Source organism: Pygoscelis adeliae, unplaced genomic scaffold (genome assembly GCF_000699105.1).
Source record: "Pygoscelis adeliae isolate BGI_AS28 unplaced genomic scaffold, ASM69910v1 Scaffold387, whole genome shotgun sequence".
NCBI lineage: Eukaryota > Metazoa > Chordata > Aves > Sphenisciformes > Spheniscidae > Pygoscelis > Pygoscelis adeliae.
Window position 1 is genome coordinate 527105 of NW_008825115.1, and position 5656 is coordinate 532760.

The window sequence follows — 5656 nt, forward strand, 5'->3', positions numbered from 1 at the left end:
CCGATGATGGGGAAGGGCAGGGGCTGCCGTCCGTGCTTGGTTCGCGAGCCTTGAAACGGGTGGTTGATGAAGGACTAAACTTCCTCGAGGAAAAGAAAACACGCTCCGGCAAACACTGAAATGTGACTATCCGAGCTGTTAAAGGAAATAACATTTTAATTGGGTGAATCTGTTATGCACAAATGTTACAGACGATAAAACTCCTGCTAAATAGAAACCCAGTAATGAGATGAACCTGTTGAGGGAACAAATTGCCTGCAAATCACAAACAGGCTTCTCAGGTGCCCCAGCAGCTTTGGGGCTTCCATGATTTTGCTTGGCTGAAGCTCAAGCCGCCCCACAGCGCTGGAGCCTTCTGGCAGCATTTCCTCACGACAGCCACCCATGCAGAGTTGTGGTCTGCGGGAGGAGTGCGGGTAAGCATTAGCGAACTGTAGAAACAGCTAGAACTTTGCCTTTCAGAGCTTTCTGTGGCTTTTGGCTGGGTTAGATGTGTGCAAGAACTAACTGTGGGCTGGGTGCCAGGTTGGCAGCAGGGGTTCTGGTAGGATGTCAGTGGAAAGGGGTGTTGGGAGAGCATCCTGGTTCCAGCTGGTGTGCTGGGACTCCAGTGAGAAAAGTGCCTGGCCTGCCCTGGTGTGATTCTGTGTGCTGCTGTATTGCTTTGGATATGTTTTGGCCTTTAAAATCCCCGTAACTAGTGCCACCTGAGTTTGCAAAAGAGATTTGGCGAACTCCCTGTTGCTCGTACACCAGCCCTGCTCTGGGGGCGATGCCTGCTCCTCTCTTCCTGGGGATAGCAGCGTCCTGTCTGAAGCAGCTATTTCAAGTCCTAGTCCCAGCTGTATTTCATGTTCCACCATATGTGGATGCTACAAGCAGTGCAGAGCCAGCTTTGAAGAGCAGCAAGGAACATCCCCCTGCTCTGATGAGCAGTTATTTGTAAGACAGGGAACCTCATCTTTGTCCTCTGTCTCATCCGGGCGTAGGGCACAAGTGCTGCTGGAGCCTGAACTCTGCACGCATGGGACTTGCTCTAGGAATACTTCACCTCTGTGTTTAAATACCGTACAAATGCTGTACTCAAAGGAGTGGAGAGAGGCATCCAACTCTTACCTCTCCAGTTTCTGGATCTATTTGATCAGAACACAAATGCAGCTGTACCTTCCTAAGGAAGCTGCTGGACCTGATTGCAGGGGGAGATCAGAAACCGTGGTGCAAATGTACTTTAGTGGCTCAGAAAGTATAAGGCAAGCAAAAGCCTCTCCTGCTTCCCCCATTTATTTTTCAAATCTCTTCAAGACCAGTGTGATAATTTTGGAGGCCTGGTTCATGCTTGGGGGTGATGCTCCTGTGTGTTTATTCATCAGCTCACACCTGCCTCTTGGGGCAGATCTTGGGCCTCTTCAGGGACTCGGTGAGCTTCGTTCCCCCCTTTGCCTCTCACTTGCTGTCATCTGCTGGAGATGAGGACACTTTTTAATCTAATTTCGCAGCTGCCACTTGTGGGTGCAGTGAGTGTCGTGCTGAGCCAGCTAGATCAGGAAGCTAGCGGTGCTGTGTTCGTAGTGTGAGTAACTTCTTTCATTCGCTTATGCAGAGGACACTGCTGTTTGTGACCTCCTGGTTGGCAGGCCCTTACGCCTGAGCACACTAGAGCCACCGAGAACCAGCTGCGGGGCAGGAGGCAGCGGGGCTAAATACGACTGCTTTTTGATGGACAGTTTTAAATTGCTCTATTCAGACCATCATCTCACAAGTAGCTGCTGTCATTTTCTTCCAAATAGCTACCTTCAGGCTACTTGGAGAGGTCAGGCTGCAGAGGGTGGATGCTCCAGGGAGGCGGGAAGAGCTTTCTCTGTATCTGGTGCCAAGGACAAGGGTACTGAACAAAAACCTGCAGACCAATGAATTTGCTGTCACTCTTCTCCTTCTGTGAGTTCAGCGCCTCTAGAAACTGTCTTTGAAGTTTAATTTATGAGCTGGCAGGTGAAGGAGCTGAAGGCAGGGCAGAACCATCTAAATAAAAATTATTTGGAAGCAATGAGCAGGGGGTGCATGGTAGACGAGTTGGGATCTTCAGGTCTAACAGACACATCTAACTGGGTAAAATGGTGGTGTGGCTCAGTCTGGGTCTCCGCTGCCCGTGTGATTTGTGTTCCAGCGGTATTGCAAGGATCAGTTTTTACTGGAGTCCCATCCCTGAGCCCACCCAACTCAACCACCTTGTAGTGCAGAAGGCCCAGAAACATGAGTTTCCAAAAATTACTGCACCAGGGCACTTCTCACTACTGCATTGCTGGCGATGACGCTTGTCCTAAATGACTCTCCCGCTGGCTTCCCCCATGCCTCCGTCCATACAGGTTTGTTCTCTGAGCAGCCCCGTGAGCTGAGCTGGACCTCCAGCCTTTTGCTGCCAGGGTGGCTGAGCTGCCGGAGCCGTGTCTCCCACCACTAGATAGTGCTAGGCCACCACAGGGAGCCGTGGAGCCGGCAGCCATACCGGCTGATGGTGTGCACGTTGCTTAAAAGCATTAATAAGCGAGTGCTGCGCTGGGGCCGTGCGTGGACAAGGGCTCGGCGTGGCGCAGATGGCAGCTTGTGTGCCGAGCTGCCTGCTGCAGGCGAGCGGCTGCCGGGGAGGGCAGGATGTGGTGCCGCTCTCCTGCCTGTGCCTGGTCCTTGCAAAGCACACGCTGGGATGATTTTTCCCAGTGTCTGAGTGCCATGGAGTGGTTATGTATCTTTATTGCTCATGAGCAGCTGTCTCAGTCGCTGCTAATGGACTGTAATACACACAGAGCTGACCCCAAAATGATGTCTTCACAGAAATTGCCTGTCTGTGGAGCTTCTGCTGTAAAAGCCCAGAAGCACTGGGCTGGGTGAGTTACTGTCATCTGCAAAGTGTGTACGTGAGGGGTCTCTGGGTGCTTCCCCTTCTCTGAGCCTTTGCTCTTCAGCTCGTCTTTCAAAATCAGATATCTTGCAGGATAGAGGGACCGAGGGAAATAAGAAGGACTGCTTCCCTTTTGTCTGCTGGCGCAGGACCCTCTCCCCTCCACAGCGGTCCCTGCAGTGCTGATAGGCACTGCTCTGAGCAGAGGGCATGACTTGGTGGAGAGGACAGAGTGGGGCACAGGGGGTCCCTCCTTGGGCCCTGGCAGGCAGTGAGTGCGAGCGGTCTGCGCTCCACAGCCCCCGGTTCTCACCAACCCTGAACTGAGCCAGAACTAGCTGCCCCGAAGCCTGGCTTCCCCCGCAGCTGTGGCATGGATGTAAAGGCTGCTTGGGGGCTCACTATAACATCTCACCATAGTGAGCAATTTCCCTACTGATTCTGCTCCCTCTGTGTTTGCATGGGGATCTTGCCTCCCCGTCTCGTTCCTCAGCTCATCAGCTATTCATTGATCTTTGCCGGGCTTCTCCAGCACTCATTCATCACTCTCGCGTCTGCCATCCACTTTCCAAATGTTTCCTATTTTTCCAGTGATGTATTTCCCTGTTCAGACAAGCTAATCTTGCGCCATCGATAATTGGGGCGCAGCTGTGCTCCTGACCGCTGTGCACAGCACGGGCACATGGCTCTGCCCTGCATGGACGGAGGCAGCCGAGCTGCAGGGACACTGGGTGAGTGGTGCAGGTGCAGGGGCCTCCTGGGAGCCACTTCCCTGGCTGCTGGGTATCTGCTGTGGGAGGTCATCCCTCCCCTTGGGGACTTCGAAGCGTGCAGATGGAGGTGATGCCCTCAAGGCCAGGAAGGGCTGTTTTCCCATGCCTGGGTGGGGGGCGATGGTCTTCGAGAAGGTGAGGCAAAGCCCTGAGGCTGAGCAGCCTTGCTTGAAAGGGGCTGGCTTTGTGGTCTGCTCTGGGATGCCCGAAGCCTTGTCTCTCTGCCACAACCTGGCGTGGCCTTTGCGAGCAGCCTTGGTGGGCAGAAAACTGGGGAAACATATCGGCATCACAGCGTCTGCTTCTGGCTCATTCCACGCTGCTGGTGTTCAGTGTCCCTGCAAGTGACAGCTTTATTTGTGCCACCAGCATCAAGAGGATGAGCCACGCGTCAGGCATGGGTGAAATGGCTGATGCCCTTGTTCCCTCGCAGGAAATGCAGGCACTATAAATTACTTCTTTCCTCTGGCTTCTGGGTGTCTGCAGGCCGCTGCAGCTGTCAGGGTGATGTATTCAGCACCAGCTAAACTGACCAGCCTTTGTGTCAGCATTTGGGCACTGTCAGCACCTCTGGAACGCACCAGCATGGAGCAAACCCAGGCTTTGTTGCTTATTCAGGTGTTCTTGGTTCTTTCCAAAATGGGGACCCTGCTGCTACACTGAGCGACTTTGTGCAAAGACTCAGTGCCAGGAACTGTGTGCGCAGTGGGTGGGGGGATGCGGCATCAGGACCGATGGCAATGGTGAGCGCCTGGGACACTGCAAGCTGTCTGCTGAGATGCATTGTAAAAATACACTCATCACCAGTTAGGACATGCTGATTAGACAAATAGCTTCTGCTGGAGTGGAGAGAGATGCCTTTTTAGATGTTGTAGGTGGAACTATAAACACTTTCATAAGCCAATTCACAGGAGCAGTACAGATCAGGGTGACTCTTGTTGAAATCACATTGGCATGAGCACTCAGAGCAGGAAATACGTGGTTTGCATTTTAATTAGTGCTTGCCCTCCAAATAAAAATGCATCTTTAGAACCTCATTAGCAGAGCCAGTTCAAACTCAAATAGCAATGATTCAAATGAGCAACAACAGGCTAGGCAGGCTTAGTCCGTGTTGATATCAGAGGTGAAGCTGCTGAGTGTCTGACCCTTTCCATCCCTGTTGAAGCCATTGGGGAAAAATACTGTCAGGGGTTTGTGTTTGGAAGCCTTGGCTCTTTAATCGGGTCTGTCTGATGCCGGGCAGTTGCTGTGTAACTCTTGCTTCTCCCCGTGATCTTATCTACTGATGGTTATTGAGTGCTTCCCCGTGTACCCCATTCTTGCTGTTGCAGTTGGTGGCTAAAAGCCTGTGGCTTTTCAATACCCCTTTTTATTTTGTGCAGCTGTTACATGGCAGAGGTGGTTGTGCTGAGAACTTTTCACAGCTGGTATAGTTGGAGCACCCTTTATTGTGTCCTTTTGGTTATCGTTTGGAGTACTGTAAGAAGCAGGACATAAATTAGAGCAGCCCAGGAATAACTCTTGTTACAGGAAGGTGCCTCAGAGAATGTGTTTAATTGCTTTAGTATTTTTTACACACTTTTGGCCATCTCCAGCTATAATTGACACTAGATTTATTCCTTGTCCTTCCTTGAGCTCTGCAAGTCTGAGTGAACATGTATGGCTTCACAGTGCCACAGTACAGGCACGGTCTGCCAGGTGCAGATATGCCTCAAGTCATGTCTTTGATGGGGCAGTCAGGAAATCTTTCCAAAACTGCCCCGTGCCTGTGCAGGGGTGAGGTGCTGTCCTTGGGGACACTCTCACAAATACCACCTCCATGTCTGAGGGCTCTTTGCCTCTCGTGCCACTGATGTCGAAGGCAAAGCAGCTAAGTCCTGCTTTGGTGGGTGCAGCAGCAATGTGCCTGCAAGGCTGGAGCATCCTCCTTGTCGCAGAGTGGCACAGGAAGCCACCAGAGCACCATTCCGGCGCGAGCAAGCAGCCT

General features: G+C 52.1%; 1 protein-coding gene across 1 annotated transcript in view; it reads right to left on the reverse strand.

Annotated features, from left to right (window-relative positions):
* Positions 1–5656, reverse strand: part of MANEAL (mannosidase, endo-alpha-like) — a 32658-nt gene that overhangs the window by 2672 nt on the left and 24330 nt on the right.